Below are 18,689 nucleotides of genomic sequence, written 5' to 3' on the forward strand. Positions count from 1 at the left end.
TAGTCTTTACATTTTTTTCCGTGAACTAAGTTGAATGTGATGAGAAAGGAATCATATCCTTATTTCCTTTCTTTCTTCTGGTTTTTTCCCCTTAGTTCTAATTCCTCTTTCACAGCATGACTAATAACAGAAATGTGCAAAACACAATTGCACATTGTCAACTTTTACCAGAATTGTTTGTCATCATGGGGAAGGGAGAAGGAAGGGAGAGTGGTAGAAAAATTGTGGAACTCAAACTTGCAAATGGATGAATATTTTAAACTATCTTTACATATAATTAGAAAAATAAAATAAAATTTAGAAAGTTAAAAAAAGGACTAAGTTAAAAAAAAAAGGACTGAGCTCTTTGACTCAGAAGCAAAATGAAATCTGAGCAACAAAGAAAAAACAAATTCACCAGAAAAACCTGTTCCATGTGGTAGCTGGAGATTACAGGTACTGGAAATCAAAGGATATATTGAGGAGGGCATTCTTGGTCACGTATCTGTAGTTTTGGGAATTCCTTTGAGTAATTCAGAAGTTTGCCTTCCCTCTGTATCTTTCTAATTCTGCTTCTCTCCTCATTCTACTAATACATACAAAGCATCCAAACTCCACAAATAAGGAGCCACATCTCCCTCTATATAGGCAGCACAACATGTTCCAGGGCTATTCAGGGCGCCAGCATCCTTCCAGTCAACCTGGTTCTCACACTGATGGAAGAGTGAGGTGTTACAGATAAGAAATGAACATGGGGTAGTTTTGGGAGTAGGTCTACTCATGCTCAGAAAAGAAAAGTGCTTAGCTCATAGTGGGTATTTAATAAGTGCTTGTTTCCTTCTCTTCCTTCCCTAGAATTTTCAGGAGCTCAGAAAAATTTCATGAAGAATATGGTACTTTAGAACTAGAGACTGAGGTGGACAGCCAGTGTCAGGGGGTCATGTGTGAGGAACAGCAAGGAGTATGAGAGAAGGAAAGGTAAAGAATATCAGAAAAGGTCTGTATTATGAAGAGTTTTAAATTCCAAATGGTTGTTTTAATCATCAAGACCACCATAGGGAGCCACTGGAGTGGCTTTTTGAGTGGGTTGACCTGGTTAAGAAAATTACTTTTGTAGTTATGTGGAGAATGGCCAAAAGTTGAGAGAGTCTTGACACATGGAAGCCTCAGGAGACTTTTTTGAGAGATTTGGTAGAGATGGGAAGACAGTATTTGGCAGTTGACTGAATATGTGGGTGAGTTAAGAATTAAGTTGAGAGTTGAAGGACAAGACTGAGAACCTGGGTGACTAGAAGGATCATAGTGTTTTTGACAACAATAGGGAATGAATAATTGAATAGATTTGGGGGAAAGAATGGATATGTTTTTTGAATGTATTGACTTTGTGATATGTATGGGATTTATCATGTCTAAAAAGTAGAGACTGAGGTATGAGGTTAGCCTATAGCTTGATAAAGGATTATAGACTATCTTCATAGATCTGAGAATCATCAGCCTAGTTAATTGAAGTCACCATTGGAGATAAGAGAAATGATTATCTCTTTTATTAATAACTAATTATTGAATCAGGACCAAGGTTTTTCCCCTTTTTAACTTCTTTACCCAGAAATCAACTAGTATGGGAAATCTTTCTCAAAGACTTACCCAAGCCAAAATCTAATCAAAGAAAGTAAAATAAATTTCAAGTTTAGGCTAATGAGAGGATTCATGCTTATTGTCTGAGAAAATGACCAGTCTAAGAAAACATGGATTTTCCCATTTTTCAGTCAGGCGATACGGAAATTGATGTCTCTTTGACCAAGATTTGGGTGCTCAGAGTCAAAGACCTTAAGATCCTCATGGGAATGTAATCCACCTCTCATAGTATTCCTCTTATTATTAACCAATTAGAGTTGATTACCACCCTTGGAAACATCAACTCTTCCAAGAGTATATAAACTTTGAGCCCAACATCATGAGGATATCTTTGGCATTTGAGACCTTTTTTTTATTAGAAATGTTAACAGTATTAATAAAATTATTACTTACCCAAAAATTATATCTCTTGAACTTTTTAAATGTCACAGAGAAAAGAAGATGGTACAGGACAGAACCTTGGGATTATATTCACATGAATTAAGATCTGGCCAAAGATTGAAAATGAGTGGTCAGCCAGTTAGAAAGAGAATCAAAATAGAGCAATGTTCCAAAAATCTAGAGAGGAGAAAGTGGCAAAAAAGAGGGGTAATCATTAGTGTCAAATGTAGCAAAGCAATCAAGATGATTGGTGACTGAGAAAAGCCCATTAGATTTGGTGAGTGGGAGAAAATTTTGAAGGAAGCAATTTCAATTGAGTGATATCAATCAAAAACTAGATCAAAGGGGGTTAAAAAAAGGTATTCATATGGAAGGAGTGGATGGGGCAGCAAGTTGGTACAGTTCAAATCAGGCCTCAGATTGTAACTCTGGACAAGTCATTTAACCTGATTTACCTCAGTTCCTCATCTGTAAAATGAGCTGGAAAAGGAAAGCAAATCACTCCAGTATCTTTGCCAAGAAAACCCCAAGTGGGGCCACAATATTTGGATGTGACTGAAACAACTTCACAACAAAACAGAAAAGATTGAAGGAAAATTTTTGAAGCACTCACTATGGATGGCTTTTTCTGAGAGTCTTAACTGAAAAAGAAAGGGCTATATAAGATGGTGGTTATTGTAGATATTAGATTACAGTGAAGATTTTTTTTAAGTATGGTAGAATCTTATCCTGGCATTAGTGTTTGTAAGCAGTAAAGAATAAAACAGAATATAGGGAGAGATTGAACATAAGAGAGGAGAAATAATTGGGATGTAAGATGAGGGGTGGCAGGTGAGGCAGAACTGAGCCTCACCTCTGATTGCCTATAAGTAAGCTTGGACCAGGTATATGCTCAGCTCTGTCTCACCTATCACCCCCTTAGCACATCCCTGGATAATAGAGACAGCTTGCTGGAGGAGATGAGAGGTATGTGTTTAATGATTTATGTATGTTTGGCCTTGTTTGTATGTTGGCCTTGCTGAAAAGGGCTACTCCTTCATCACAGTCTGAAATAAAGAGAAAGGGGCAGCTAGGTGGCATAGTGGATAAAGCACTGGCCTTGGAGTCAGGAGTACCTGGGTTCAAATTCGGTCTCAGACACTTAATAATTACCTAGCTGTGTGGCCTTGGGCAAACCACTTAACCCATTTGCCTTGCAAAAAAAAAAAAAAGAACCTAAAAAAAAAAAGAACCTGAAATAAAGAGAAAATGGTGAAGATTATGTTAAGGGGATTTAATTGAAGAGGAAGAGAAGGAATAGGAGAAAAGAGGGAGCTGCTGGTGGGTTACCTCAATTTTTTTTCTATAAAGTTTGAAGCAAGAGCTTGATTGGAGGAGAGATTAGAGAGAAAATGGGACATTATCAGGGATGTTTTATGATCTTTGACAGTGAACTGAGTATTGGGTTAAATTATCCTTGTAATAGGTGATAGCACAGAACTACATGATATCTTTAGGGAGATCTTTTCTTCCTCCCCCAAAATAAAAACAATTTCTTTGGGAGAAGGGAAGTAAAATAGCTAGTTAGTAATTAAGGTGCAATTGTGTGGAAATGCTAAAAAACGATGAGCAATTTGTAGTTTTTCCTTCCTGAATGAGAACAAAGCTAGAATTATAGATTGGGTAAATGAACCCAATCCAAAGTGCCTAGGTGGGTAAATCTGAAGTGGTTTAGATTCAAAAGATGTCATTCTTATGGTAAGGCAGAAGAACAGTTCACTGGAATTCTAGTTCTAAAAAGAATCATGAAAAATCCTGTTAATCCATGTAGTATAATAGAAAAATCACTGAAACTGGAATAATGGGACAGGGTTCCAATCCCAAGTGGCTCATTTGTTTACTGTCTATATCATCATAAACATGTCACCTTACCTCTTGACCTCATTGCCTCTAAATATTCCCTGAATTTCTTTTTTTCTTGTCTTACTACGATAGATAGCATTTCTAACACCTTATAAAATAGTATTGGTGATAATGGATGTTTTTGTTTGACCGGTAGTATTATTGGAAAGGTCTCTCTCATTTATCCCCATTTTATATAATATTGGCTCTTGGTTTATGATTAATATTACTTCTAATATTAAGGAAAGTTCTATTTATTCCTACATTTTCTAGCATGTGTTTTTAAATAGTAATGATATTGTACCTTGTGAAGCTCTTCCTCCATAGATAATAATTACATGCTTTTTGTTGTTCTTGTTATTCATGTTACCTGTTCTATTGATAGTTTCCCTAATATTAAACCAACATTGAATTCCTGGTATTAATGAAACCTGGTCAGAATGCATAATCTTTTGATAGATTTCTGTAGCCTCCTTACTAATATTTTGTTTAAAATTGTTTATAGCAATGTCTGTTAGGAGAGTTGTTTTGTATTTTTCTTTTTCTGCTTTGACTCTCCCTGGTTTAGCTATCAAGACATAAAAGGGATTTGAGACCCTTTTCCTTTTTTCCCCAAATAGTTTTTATATTATTGAAATTAATTTTCTTTGAATGTTTGATAGATTTAGCTTGTAATTCTATCTGGTCTAGGATTTTTTTGTTGTTGTTGTTGATTTTTTTTTCATTTGGGAACTCAGTTTTGATTTTTTCAATTTCTTCTTCTGAGATTGTGTATGAGGTCAGCAAAATTATGGTAGACCAGGGAGGGAAAATGTTAGGTGGAGGTTTTGACTGATAAGATCCTTTTAACTTCTAATTCCAATAGGGCAAATAGAAGTGGGGTCAAGCAGGAAACAGTTAATTTAAGCCCATGGGGTCTGATGAGGTTATCCAAGACCACAGAGAAGAGGGTCTAGAAGAAGTCTAGAATTGGGGGACACAATATCTTAACAAAGGAGACTAAGAAAACAGCCCACAGGTGTGAACAGATGGAAGGAACAGCAATATTAAGAAAACCCAGAAAGAAGCATATATCCTAAAGAAGGATGTCAATAGTGTCAAATTCTACAGAATTGTTAGTCAATACATCTTTATTATGCATCTACTATGATCTAAGTATTGTGCTGTGCTGAGGATGCTAAGAAAATAGGGGGAAAAAAATCCCTGCTCTTAAGGAGTTCATAGTCTAATGAGGAGGTAACAATCAAACAAAGGCAGACTTCAAAGAACTAAGGCATGGAGAAAAAGTGGAGGCAATGGGTAGTTTTTTTCTAAGAGTACAAGCATTTTGCTAAGTGCTTTACAAATATCTCATTTGATCCTCAGAATCCTCTGAGGTAAGGATGGGAGAGACCTTGGGTATGTTTGTAGCCAGTAGAAAAGGAGAGAAATTAAGAGTGGAGAGAGGTTGACCTTCCTTCATTCATCTTTAGTCATTCACTGAAAGCGATGTTCACTGTCAGAATGAGGTTATGCTAGACTGGGAACTATGGATAAGGCTGTGACCAAATTTGAAAAGACAGAAAAGGAGAGAACTGAAATCTTGTTAAGAGGTGAGAAGTGTACAAGAATACTGAGGGTTGTCAGGAATCTGAGAGACTGCTATCCACAACAGTGTTTGGAAGTAAGGGGCCAGTCAATGGCCCTTACCCCCTGCAGCTTTAGCTGTGATGACACGGCCTCCATACCCAGAAGCTTTAACTACAGGGTGACCAGTGGAAGAAAGGGTATGAATGGACAATTGGGGGAGGGCGATGTAGGGGGTTGGAAATAGAGAGAATTAACAAAGAACTGCTATTGTTGAGAATGTAATTACTATCCCTGCCCCCCTCATTTTGAGGACCAAATCCAAATAACTCAACTTCTCCTACCTTTCCAGTCTTCTTATTTCTTACTCCCCATCATGTACTCTTCAGAAACATTGGCCTTGTGCCTGTGTCATGAACTAGAAACTCTATCTTTCAATTCTATTCCTTTTCTCTGACTGTCCCTCATCGCCGGGATGCTCTCCCTCCTTTTCTCTGCCAGCTGACTTCCTTGGTTCTCTTTAAAGTCACAAGTAAAATTCCATTTTCTTCTCCATTCATTATCAATTATAGTGTTTTCCCTCTGTTTATTATTTTCTATTTATCATATATATTGTATATTTCCTTCATTAGGTTATGAATTCCTTGAGGACAGGTACTATTTCTTCCTTTTTTATCCTGAACAGTTAACAAAAAGACATTTAATGAATACTGATGATTGACCAACTGCCACAGCTACTGCTGTTGCCACTGACATTATCCCAAGCACAGTAAAGATGCTCCACAAAGGCTGGATCTTAATGCACAAAGATTTTACTGTTTTTGTTGGGAGGGAATCATAAATGAGGTAACACCCCTCCAAGTCCTCTTTTGTCTTAGTTTCTTCAAATTCTCTTTTACATATCTGTCTACCTGGTCTCTCATATTTAGTATTTTTTTTGCTTTTGCAAGGCAGTTAGGTTAGGTGACTTTCCTAAAATCACACAACTAGGTAATTATTAAGTGTCTGAGACCACATTTGAACTCAGGTCCTCCTGACTCCAGGGCCAGTGCTCTATCCACTGTGCCACTTGTCATATCTAGTATTAAGATAAAGTTGTGGTTAACCAAAGCTTTCCTGGTCTGTATGTATTTTGTTTGCTTAAAGGTAGATGAGAGAAACTATGGTTGTTTAGCAGTGATGATTTATTCAGGAAATTATCCTTCCAGTTGCTGGGGGTTTACCACTTGGGGGCTCAATTCACACAAAGAGAATTTTATTGATATCTATAATAGCTCTTCCAAAATTGGGGAAAGATTAAATGAAAATAAACCAAGAAGTCAATATCTACATTGCAGCGGGGAGAGTCTTAGTAAGAAGAAAACTTCAACTTCTTCTCTCAGAGGCAGTAACTTCTAGCAATAGCCCCTCCTTTTTTTCCCCCCAAAGCAGATTAAAGAATCCTGTCCTACACTCCTATAATGACTGGAGTGGAGGGCAGTGACTGAAAGAAAAGTTTCTCCCACGAGAACACCTGAAGGGAGCAGATACAAAAGGGTTATGTTATGCTACTATATGCATTAGGGGCAGAGAGGGGAAGTTTTCCTTTCGACTTAATTCCCATCTAGAATGAGAAAGTGGGACCACATTATGTCTAAGCTGATAACTTTATTCCTATCTCTTCTAGTTTTGATAGTATGTGATTCCTGCTAAGTGAGTTCAAAAGAGTGAGTGGTCAGAGAGTGAATGATTTTTTGGAATTAGAAGTTTAAGAGAACCTTTTCAGTCAAAACCTCCATCTGGTCTGCCATAATTTTGCTGACCTCATTTCTGACTATTCCACTTGGAACATGAGTTTAGCCTAATGAAGGTTTATCATTCATTCATATAAGAATTGTTCCTTCCCTCAATTCCTCTGATCGGGCAATTTCAAAACCCAAATGAAAGTTTTCCTCCTTGAAGTCTTCCCAAATTAATCCCATCTAATTTTTGTTCCTTTTTTAAATTGAACAGCCTTAGGGTAGTCTTCTGGGGGTTGATGGTGCAGTGGTTAGAGGACCATACCTGGGGTCAGAACCAGAGTTTGAATCCCACCTCAGACAATTGACATTAACTGGCTGTATGAACTCAGGCAAGTCACTTAACCATGATTGCCTGTATCCAGGCCCACCCTGATTCATATCTGCCCCCTGAAGGACCAGACTCCTCCAGACTCTGGAGGAGAAAGTGAGACTGGTGACTTGGCCCAGCACTCCCTCCCTCAAATCGAATTCATGTGCATCTCCCTGATGTCAAGGTCTTCTCCAAGAATAAAGGATAAACATGTTTGGGCTGTCATTGTAACTGCTAAATTCATCTCAAGTGTGTATGCTTTGTCTCCTCAGATTTCAAGGACCCCCCCCCCCCCCCAGTACATGGAAAGGATTAGAATGTCTTGGCCTAGTAAGGAGATCAACAAACATTGTTGACTTACTGAACAAATATTATAGTTTATTAACAGTAGAGTCCTCCAACTAAATTTAAATTTTTTTCTCTCAAAACATGTAATATCTCAGATGAATTTTAGACTGACTTATTAATGGAAAAAGTCCTTTCATTCATTAAAATACAATTGAAAGTTACAGGTTATCTTTTTGGAAAATGTTTTTATTTTAATTTTAAAAACCAAATAAAATTAGTATCTCCATATAGAGAGATAGTAGAATAGAAAAAGAGAAAACTACACATGAAATTACAATTTTCATCATGTACAGTTTGCTTCTTCCTCCAAATACAGAACAAATGGAATTAAAATGGGATACTTTTATTCAGAATACTTTTTAGTTGATTACTTAATTTATACCACTATTAGATGACTGAGTTTGCATCAGAATTGTGCTGAATTTTAATAATTGTTTTTATAAACAAGATCTTGTGATATTTTAAAATATTTTGTTTATCTTACAAAAAGCAGCTCTTAGTGATAAAGATTAAATAGATTTTAGCTTGATCTGGTTATTTTGTATATATGTATATATATATATATGCATATATATTTAAGATTTTTTTTCTGTTAAGACAACTATTATAGTTCTATCAGGAAGTTTAAAAAGTTCCAGTCTTATGCCCAAAGGGCAGCAAAAATGTGCGTACCCTTTGATCCAGCAATACTGGGTCTATACCCTGAAGAGAAGATGAAAGGGTACAAACATCACTTGTACAAAAATATTCATAACAGCCCTGTTTGTGGTGGCAAAGAATTGGAAATGAAAATGTCCTTCAATTGGGGAATGGCTTAGCAAACTATGGTATATGTATGTCATGGAACACTATTGTTCTATTGAAAACCAGGAGGAATGGGAATTCAGGAAGCCTGGAGGGATTTGCATGAACTGATGCTGAGTGAGATAAGCAGAACCGGAGAAAGGTTGTGCACCCTAACAGCAACATGGGGGAATGATCACCTTAATGGGCTTGCTCATTCCATCAGTGCAACAATCAGGGACAATTTGGGGCTGTCTGCAATGAAGAGTGCCATCCGTATCCAGGGAAGGAACTGTGAAGTTTGAACAAAGACCAAGGACTATTACCTTTAATTTAGAAAAAAAAAACTGATATCTTATTGTCTGAACTTGCTATCTCTTATACTTTATATTTCTTCTTGGGGATGTGATTTCTCTCTCTCATCACATTCAGTTTGGATCAATATATACCATGGAAACAATGTGGAGACTGGCAGATTGCCTTCTCTGGAGGGTGGGGGGAGGGAAGTAAGATTAGGGGAAAGATTGTAAAGTTTAAAATAAATAAAATTTTTATAATTAAAAAAAAAGTTCCAGTCTTCCTCCCTCCCTTCTCCCCATACATGTTTCCTATTATGAATTATTTAAAACCATGCTATGAGTATATGATTGAAATTATTTCCTAATTTTACTTCATGGCAGTCCTGTTAGCTGCAGGGAATGCTCTGATAAATAAAAAGCATCAGAAAAAATTAAGGAAAAATGGTCCCAGAAATTTTGTTTCTGTCAGGGAAGATAAAATGTATAATGGAACTGATTCTTGAATCTGTGCTAATTTATGTAAATCAATGAAACTTCCTTCAGAATTACAAAACTCATTAAAATGTTCTCAGAAACTCTTCCTTATGAGCTGAAAAATAAAGATCACACAATTAAAATTTCTATGTCCAGGGGCAGCTAGGCGACGCAGAGGATAGAGCACCAGCCTTGGAGCCAGGGGTACCTGGGTTCAAATCCAACCTCAGTCACTTAATAATTACCTAGCCGTGTCGCCTTGGGTAAGCCACTTAACCCCATTGCCTTGAAAAATCTAAAAAAAAAAAATGTCTATGTCCATTTCATCCATTTCGTACCTGAGCAAGAATCCTTACTACACCCCACTCAACAAATGGTCATCAGCCTTTGCTAGAAAGAGGAGCAACTTTCCACCTCCCTAAGGCAGCCTGTTCCACTTTTAGATCTTTTTTTAACAAGAAGAAAGTTTCATTCAAAGTAAGTAACATTTACTTTCTGTTGTTGAGAAAATTGATTTCTTTCTGGAAGGTTTCTAGATAGGAAGGTTTTCTTCATTATCAAGGTGAAATCTATATTTTTATGCACTTGCTCCTACTTCCTTCTACAAAGAACTCTTAAATTTTTGAAGAAACTGACAGCTCCTCTCCACCCTCTATCCCCAACTTTTCTCAGCTCCAGGCTCAACTTCCCTACTTCCTTCCTTCAACTGATCCTAATATAGAAGAAACTCTAGACCCTCCAAGATTCAGGTCACTCTCTTCTCTTCTGGGTCTTCTTCAGTTTGTCACTGTCTTTTCTGAAATGTAGCCCCCAGCTGACTAGATTTGTTTTTATAATGGCAGAATATAGTGGGACTAGCAGCTACTTATTCTTGACCTCTGAGTCTTTTAATGCATCTAACACAAGATAGGACCTGGATGACTGAATTCATAGACTCTAGCAAAGACTGAGGCTGGTGACTTTCCACAAGACCCAGTCTCACTTAAATCTAATTCACTTGCAAGTCAGAACATCACCCTTCTGAAGGCATTAGTCCTCTTTGAGAATGAAGGACAAACAACAATATGCAGCAGCTTATTGGAAATAAGCTTCTTCTCACACATTGTCAGTTACACAATGAACACACATAGTAGATGGTAAATAAACCTGCTTATTCAATCAATGGCAAAATATAAATCAAAGATAGTATACTTATGAGAATTTTTACCAGACAAGATAGAGTGAACTGAGTTCAACCAAGAGAGAAAGTCTTAGATCTCACCCAAGGGGTACAGCATAGCAAACTGAGATAAGGACATAATGGTGGTTGCTCTGTTTGGCTTTTTCCCAATTTTTCCTTCAGGGTTTTGAAGAGAGGCTGTAATATCATGACTTCTTTCTTGAAGTTGGAAGCCTAAAGACCAAGATCTTCACTTCTCATCAGCTCCCTCCAACTTTTCACTTGGAGATGTGGAGCACTGCATAAACAGTCTCACTTGAGAGGGAGGTCCTATCCCAATGGTCCTTTAAGAAATATTTAAAAGTCTTCTATTTCATTAAAAGCTCATTTCCCCCTGTAATACTGCAGTCAGCTATACAAAGTAAGTTATTCTGGGTTGTAGCCTTATTTCTTTTGCCTTTTGGACTATTATTCCAAGCTTTCCCCTGATTTATAGTGTTTTTACATTATTGCTATTATATAAGTTGTTTTCCTGGTTCCTGCTCTGAATCATTTCATACTAGTCTTCCCAGGTTTCTCTGAAACTATCCCATTAATAATTTATTATAGCACAATAATATTATTTCACATTTATGTACCATATAAATATTCTCCAATTAACAATCACTCCCTCAGTTTCCAATTTTTTGGATACTACAAAAAGATGCTATAAACATTATTTTGTATATAAAAGTTCTTTTTTTCTCTAATCTCTTTGGGATATAGAACTAGTAGTGGAATTACTAGGTCAAAGGATATCTATAATTCAATAACTTTTGGAGTATAGTTTCAAATTGCTTTCAAGAATGGCTAGATCTGGGCAGCTAGGTGGCGCAGTGGATAAAGCACGTGCCCTGGAGTCAGGAGTACCTAGGTTCAAATCCGAGTTCAGACACTTGATAATTACCTAGCTATGGGGTCTTGGGCAAGCCCCTTAACCCCATTTGCCTTGCAAAAAAAAAAAAAGAATGGCTAGATCAAGTCACAATTCCATCAGTATTGCAGTAATATGCCTGTTTTCCCAGTCTCTCCTGTAATTTGTTGTTTTCCTTTTTTGTCAGCTTTGTCAATCTCATAGGTAGGAAGTAGAACCCAAATTGTTTTTTTTTAATTTTTATTTATTTAAGGCAATGGAGTTAAGTGACTTGCCCAAGGTCACACAGCTAGGCTGTTATCAAGTGTCTGAGACCGGATTTGAACCCAGGTACTCCTGACTCCTGGGCCAGTGCTCTATCTACTGTGCCACCTAGCTGCCCCTTTGGTTTTAATTTGATATAACTAATAATTATCAATAATTTAGAATATTTTCTTTGTATCTTTTTTTATGGCTTGGAATTTTTTCTCTAAAACTTTCATTTCTTCTGAGCATTTATAAATTGGAGAATGTCTTTTATATTTAGAAATTTGAATCAATTTCCTGTGTCTTACATACGAGATCTTTATATAAGAGAAACTTGATGAAAAAATTTTTCCTTCTAGTTACCTGCTTTTCTTCTAATTTTAGCTACATTCATTTTGTTTGTACAAAAACTGTTAATTTTATATATTCAAAATTGTTCATTTTACCTTATGATCTTCTCTATTCCTTGTTTGGTCATGAACTCTCTCTAACTCTCTCTCTCTCTTCTTTTTTTTTTCTTTTTGCAAGGCAATGGAGTTAAGTGACTAGGTAATTATTAAGTATCTGAGGTCAAACTTGAACTCAGATTCTCCTGACTCCAAGGCCAGTGCTCAATCCACTGTGCCACCTAGCTGCCCCTTGAACGCTCCTTTTATATGATTGATAATTTCTTTTCTACTCTTCTAATTTGTTTATCATACCCAAGGCCACACAGCTAGGTAATTATTAAGTGTCTGAGGCTGGAATTGAACTCAGGTACTCTTGACTCCAGGGCTGGTGCTCTATCCACTGCTCCACCTAGCCGCCCCCATGTCAATCTTTATATCTAATTCATGTAACCTTTTTGTGCTTGTCTTAGTATATAGTATAGATGTTGATTTGTAATTAGTTTTTTGACAGCCTACTTTCCAGTTTTCCCATTAATTTTTGTCAGATAGTTCTTACCGCAATAATTAATATTGTTGAAGGATCTAGCCTTTTCTGTAATATTAAATAACTATTATCTTATGCTTGTCTGACATTTTCTGTGGGCCTCTGCCCTCTCCATTGTTCAACTTAATCCTCTTCTCAAATGTAAATTCACTAAGATATAGAAAGCAACCTAGCCCTCCCTCATCTGTCCTGCTCTTCACTTTCCATGGTGCATGCCTGTCTCCAGTCACATCCAGATGGGTCATTCCTTGACCCCCTTCCATATGATTCCTCCCTGCACAGGAGGTGGACCTTAAAAAAGTTTGGCCAGATCCCTTCTCCATGTGGGACCCATGTGGTCCTAGCTCCAAGCAGTTGGATTCACATTGATCTAAGCCCAGTTTTGTGACTGTTTCCTTTCCCTCTTCCTTTTTTCCTCCTCTTTACTGTCTCTGCTGTTCTCAACAGCTCAGCTTATGACTGTTACTTCTTTGCTTAATTTAATTACTTCTACTAAAACTCACTATCTTGCTTCTTCCCTCAGGAACTTAACATGTTAAATTTTTTGTAGTCATCTGTGAACTTATACAATGACCTGCCGAATTAAATTCTGTATCTTTTCTTACCCTCATGAGTCCGAGAGTCTTGTGATTTCCTCATATAAAAGAACCATGGCTGTCACCTCTGGGATCTCCTCACCCCCAGCTGTTCCAGCAGAAGTATCTTTAGGTTGATCAAGTACTAGGCTACTGCTTTAGTATATTGTATACTAATATATTCTACCATTAAATTTCTTAGCCAAATCATTTTGATAATTATTACTTTGTGTTATAGTTTGAGATCTGGTAATACTAGATCCCTTTCCCACATTTTTGTTTGTTTGTTATTTCCTTGAGATTTTTGACATTCCCCAAGATAAATTTTGTTGTTGTTTTTCCTGGTTCTATAAGATAATCCTGTGGTGGTTTGATTGATATGGTACTGAATAAGTAAATTAAATTAATAGTGTTGTCATTTTTATTATATTGACTAATCCTATCCTTGAGTAATTTCTTTCTCCATTTTATTTAAATCTCTCTCTTTTTTTGTGCAAAGAATGTTTTGCAATTTTATCTTCTCATTTATAGGAGGCAAAATTTGCTAGTCCTTTGTGTGATCATCCTGACTGTGGTTCTTTGGTACTTGAATTGCTTTCCTTTGGCTGCTTATAGTATTTTTTTCTTTGCTTATGGAAGCTCTGGATTTTGATATGACATTTCTGGACCCTTTTGGGGGGGTTTCAGTTAGGGATTGGTGGATTATTTTTATTTATATCTTTTCATAGATCTGAGAAATTTTGATTTATGATTTCTTGAGATATGATAGGATTTGGAAAAAACCCATGGTTATAAAGTTTAATGATTCTTTTTTTTTTTAAATTTATTTTTATTAAAGATATTATTTGAGTTTTACATTTTTCCCCCGATCTTGCTTCTCCCCCCCCCCAAAAAAAAGCACTCTGTCAGTCTTTACTTTGTTTCCATGTTGTACCTTGTTCCAAATTGGGTGTGATGAGAGAGAAATCATATCCCAAAAGAGAAGAGAAGTCTAAGAGGTAACAAGATCAGACAATAAGCTATCTGTTTTTTTTTTTTTTCCCTAAATTAAAGGGAATAGTCCTTGCCACTTTGTTCAAACTCCACAGCTCCTTATTTGGATACAGATGGTACTCTCCTTTGCAGACAGCCCAAAATTGTTCCTGATTGTTGTGCTGATGGAATGAGCAAGTCCTTCAAGGTTGAACATCACTCCCATGTTGCTGTTAGGGTGTACAGTGTTTTTCTGGTTCTGCTCATCTCATTCAGCATCAGTTCATGCAAATTCCTCCAGGTTTCCCTGAAATCCTGTCCTTCCTGGTTTCTGATAGAACAATAGTGTTCCATGACATACATATACCACAGTTTGCTAAGCCATTCCCCAATTGAAGGGACATTTACTGGATTTCCAATTCTTTGCCACCACAAACAGGGCTGCTATAAATATTTTTGTACAAGTAATGTTTTTACCCTTTTTCCTCATCTCTTCAGGGTATAGACCCAGTAGTGGTATTGCTGGGTCAAAGGGTATGCACATTTTTGTTGCCCTTTGGGCGTAGTTCTAATAGCTCTCCAGAAGGGTTGGATGAGTTCACAGCTCCACCAACAGTGTAATAGTGTCCCAGATTTCCCATAACCCTTCCAACAATGATCATTATCCTTCCTGGTCATACTGGCCAATCTGAGAGGTGTGAGGTGGTACCTCAAAGAAGCTTTAATTTGCATTTCTCTAATAATGATTTAGAACATTTTTTCATGTGGCTGTGGATTACTTTGATCTCCTCATCTGTAAATTGCCTTTGCATATCCTTTGACCATTTGTCAATTGGGGAATGGCTTTTTGTTTTAAAAATATGTCTCAGTTCTCTGTATATTTTAGAAATGAGTCCTTTGTCAGAATCATTAGTTGTAAAGATCGTTTCCCAATTTACTACATTTCTTTTGATCTTGGTTACATTGGTTTTATCTGTGCAAAAGCTTTTTAATTTAATGTAATCGAAATCACCTAATTGGTTTTTGGTGATGTTCTCCAACTCTTCCTTAGTCATAAACTGTTCCCCTTTCCATAGATCTGACAGGTAGACTAGTCCTTGATCTTCTAATTTGCTTATAGTATTGTTTTTTATGTCTATGTCCTGTAACCATTTGGATCTTATCTTGTTAAAGGGTGTGAGGTGTTGGTCTAATCTAAGTTTCTTCCATACTAACTTCCAATTTTCCCAGCAATTTTTATCAAAGAGGGAGTTTTTATCCCAATCGCCAGACTCTTTAGGTTTATCAAACATCAGATTACTATAATCATCTCCTGCTTTTGCACCTAGTCTATTCCACTGGACCACCACTCTATTTCTTAGCCAATACCAAACAGTTTTCATGACTGATGCTTTATAATATAATTTTAGATCGGGTGGGGCTAAGCCACCTTCTTTTGCACTTTTTTTTTCATTAAGCTCCTGGAAATTCTTGACTTTTTATTTCTCCATATGAATTTACTTACAATTTTTTCTAACTCGTTAAAATAATTTTTTTGGAATTTTGATTGGTAGGGCACTAAACAGATAGTTTAGTTTTTGGTAGAATTGTCATTTTTATTATATTAGCTCTACCTATCCATGAGCAGTTGATATTTGCCCAGTTATTTAAATCTAATTTAATTTGTGTGAGAAGTGTTTTATAATTGTTTTCAAAAAGATTCTGAGTCTGTCTTGGCAGATAGACTCCCAAATATTTTATATTGTCTAAGGTTACTTTGAATGGGATTTCTCTTTCTAGCTCTTCCTGCTGTTTCTTGCTAGACATATATAGGAAAGTTGAGGATTTATGGGGGTTTATTTTATAACCTGCAACTTTGCTAAAATTGCTAATTGTTTCCAGTAGTTTTTTTAGATGATTTCTTGGGATTTTCTATGTAGAGTATCATGTCATCTGCAAAGAGTGAGAGTTTTGTCTCTTCCTTCCCAATTCTAATTCCTTTAATTTCTTTTTCTTCTCTAATTGCTGATGCAATTAGATGCAAACATTTCCAATACAATATTGAATAGTAGTGGTGATAATGGGCACCCTTGTTTCACCCCTGATCTTATTGGGAATACCTCTAGCCTCTCCCCATTGAGTATAATGCCTGTTGATGGTTTCAGATAGATACTGCTAATTATTTTAAGGAACAGTCCATTTATTCCTACACTCTGTAGTGTTTTTAATAGGAATGGATGCTGTATTTTGTCAAAAGCTTTTTCAGCATCTATTAATATGATCATATGATTTCTGATAGGTTTGTTGTTGATATAATTAAGTATACTAACAGTTTTTCTAATATTGAACCAACCCTGCATTCCTGGAATAAATCCTACTTGATCATAATGTATTATCCTAGTGATGACTTGTTGCAATCATTTTGCTAAGATTTTATCTAGGATTTTTGTATCTATATTCATCAGGGAGATAGGTCTATAATTTTCTTTCTCTGTTTTAACTCTTCCTGGTTTAGGTAACAGTACCATATTGGTTTCATAGAAAGAGTTAGGCAGAGTTCCATCTTTCCCTATTTTTCCAAAGAGTTTATATAGGATTGGAACCAATTGTTCCTTAAATGTTTGGTAGAATTCACTTGTGAATCCATCAGACCCTGGAGATTTATTTTAGGGAGTTCAGTAATGGCTTGTTGAATTTCTTTTTTCTGAGTTAGGGTTGTTTAGGTATTTAATCTCTCCTTCATTTAACCTGGGCAACTTATATTTTTGTAAATATTCATCCATTTCACTTAGATTATCATATTTATTGGCATAGAGTTGGGCAAAATAATTTCAAATTATTACTTTAATTTCCTCCTCATTGGTGGTGAGTTCACCTTTTTCATTTATGATACTAGCTATTTGGTTTTCTTCTTTCTTTTTTTTTAATCAAATTGACCAGAGGTTTATCAATTTTATTGATTTTTTCATAATACCAACTTTTGGTTTTATTTATTAATTCAATAGTTTTTTTTGCTTTCAATTTTATTAATTTCTCCTTTAATTTTTAGAATTTCTAATTTGGTACTTAATTGGGTATTTTTGATTTGTTCTTTCTCTAATTTTTTTAGTTGCATGTTTAGTTCATTGATTTCCTCTTTCTCCAATTTATTCATATAAGCATTTAGAACTATAATATATCCCCTGAGAGTTGCTTTGAATGAATCCCATAGGTTTTTGTATGTTGTTTCATTATTGTCATTATCTATGATAAAATGGTTAATTCTTTCTATAATTTGTTTTTTTAGTCCACTCATTTTTTAAAATGAGGTTATTCAGTTTCCAATTTGTTCTGGGTCTATATCTTCTTGGCCCAGTATTGCATATAACTTTTATTGCATTGTGATCTGTGAAAGATGTATTCACTATTTCTGCCTTTCTGCAGTTGATCATTAGGTTTTTATGTCCTAGTACATGGTCAATTTTTGTATAAGTTCCATGTACTGCAGAGAAAAAGGTATATTCCTTTCTATCCCCATTCAGTTTCCTCCATAAATCTACCATATCTAATTTTTCTAACAATCTATTTACCTCCCTAATTTCTTTCTTGTTTGTTTTATGATTCAATTTATCTAGATCTGATAGCTGGAGGTTGAGGTCTCCCACTAGTAGAGTTTTGCTATCTATGTCTTCCTGTAATTCTTTCAGCTTCTCCTCTAAGAATTTGGATGCTGTCCCACTGGGTGCATATATATTCAATATTGAAATGACTTTATTGTCTATGGTACCTTTTAGGAGTATATAGTTTCCTTCCTTATCTCTTTTAATGCTGTCTATTTTTGCTGCTTCTTTGTCTGAGATAAGGATTGCTACCCCTGCTTTTTTTACTTCAGCTGAGGCAAAATATATTTTGCTCCAACCTTTTACCTTTACTCTATATGTATCTCTCTGCTTCAAATGAGTATCTTGTAAGCAGAATATTGTAGGATTCTGGTTTTTAATCCATTCTGCTATTTGCTTACGTTTTAAGGGAGAGTTCATCCCATTCACATTTAAGGTTATGATTACTAATTCTTTATTGCCCTCTGTGCTATCTTCCCTCTGTTTGTATTCCCCCCCTCCCCCCTTATCCATATTCCCCAGTCTTTCGTTTCTGAAAACTACTCCCTTCAGTGTGTTTGCCCTCCTATATCACATCTTCCCCCTTTCCCTTTTTCTCTTTTCCCTTCCCTTCCTTTTATTATTTCCCCTTATTCCCCTCACTCCCCTTCCCTTTCTCCATCCCCCCTCCCCTTTTCCCCTTTTAGTACTTGAAAGGTTAGATGTTTTATAAGTTAACTGAGTATGTGTAGGTTGACTTTAAGCCAAGTCTGATGAGAAGAAGATTCAGGTGTTTCTCTTCTGCTCCCTTCTTCCCCACTATTACCATAGGTTTTTTGTACCTCTTAGTGTAATGCAATTTACCCCATTCAATCCCCTCCCTCCTCCTGTCTCTTT

Source organism: Macrotis lagotis, chromosome X, assembly GCF_037893015.1.
Source record: "Macrotis lagotis isolate mMagLag1 chromosome X, bilby.v1.9.chrom.fasta, whole genome shotgun sequence".
NCBI lineage: Eukaryota > Metazoa > Chordata > Mammalia > Peramelemorphia > Peramelidae > Macrotis > Macrotis lagotis.